This window comes from Hordeum vulgare, chromosome 6H (genome assembly GCF_904849725.1).
Source record: "Hordeum vulgare subsp. vulgare chromosome 6H, MorexV3_pseudomolecules_assembly, whole genome shotgun sequence".
Lineage (NCBI taxonomy): Eukaryota > Viridiplantae > Streptophyta > Magnoliopsida > Poales > Poaceae > Hordeum > Hordeum vulgare.
The window spans coordinates 89,837,219-89,838,409 of NC_058523.1; positions in this window are offsets into that span (position 1 = coordinate 89,837,219).

Here is a 1,191-nt window from a genome sequence, read left to right on the forward strand (position 1 = left end):
TATCCTCCTCCTTCTCCTTCTTCTTCTTATACCCTTTGAAGTATCCTGGACGCAAAGGATCAGGCTCAAGAGCGTTTAACTGATCAAGGGTCTATTGGCCTGTCAAGGCAGCTGGTGCAGTGTTTTTGACAACTCTACCTTCGATGAAATTCTTCTTGTCTTTTCTGAACTTATGGTCAGGATCCAAGAATTGTCTATGCATGTCGAAGCAAGAATACTTGCGACTAGCCTACAGCCAACGGATCTGAAGAGCTGCCTTGCATGTGGTGCACGGGAACCTTCCATGCACACACCAGCCAGTGAATAGCGCAAACGCCGGATAATCATGCGTCGAGTACATGTACCACACATGCATTTTGAAATTTCTTTTGGTAGCCGCGTCGTAGGTCTTGATCCCGTTATCCTAGGCTTCTTGCAACTCATCCTTAAGCGGCTGCATGTACACATCCATATTCTTCCCTGGATAGTTGGGCCCTGGAATTATCAACATCAAGAAAATGTTCTTTCTTTTCATAATCTCTCCGGGTGGCAAATTTAGTGGAATGACAAATACAGGCCAACAACTGTATTGTGCTGCCGTCATACCATACACATTGAACCCATCAGTGCTGATGGCAACTCTAGGTTGCCTTGGATCTTCCAATTTATCCTTATGTAATGCATCGAAGTGCCTCCACGCAAAACCATCTGAAGTGTGTACCAGCATCTTGTTCCCATCCGCATCTAGTTCGGTTCTTTTGCCCAATTTGTGCCATGTCATCTGTCTGGCCGTCTCTTTGACCATGAAAAGACGTTGAAGTCTTGGTACGATTGGCAGATACCGAAGAACACTAATGGGGATTTTGGTCTGATTCTTCTCACCCATGCCATTGTCTACCACAATATACCTGGAAGAATTGCAAATGGGGCAATAGTTCAAGTCCGCATACTCAAGTCTAAATAAGGCACATCCATTCTCATAGGCATGTATCTTCTCATAGGGCATCTTAAGTACACGGAGGATTTTCTCTAACTGGTACAGGTTTGCAGGCAGTACATGGCCTTTGGGTAGAAAGCGTCCAAATATCGTCATCATCGCGTCGTAGCATTCTCTGCCTAGGTTGAATTGAGCCTTCAGAGCCATTACTTGCGCGATGGCATCCAGCTGACAAAGCTCAGTCTGCTCGTGGAGAGGACGTTTTGAAGACTCCA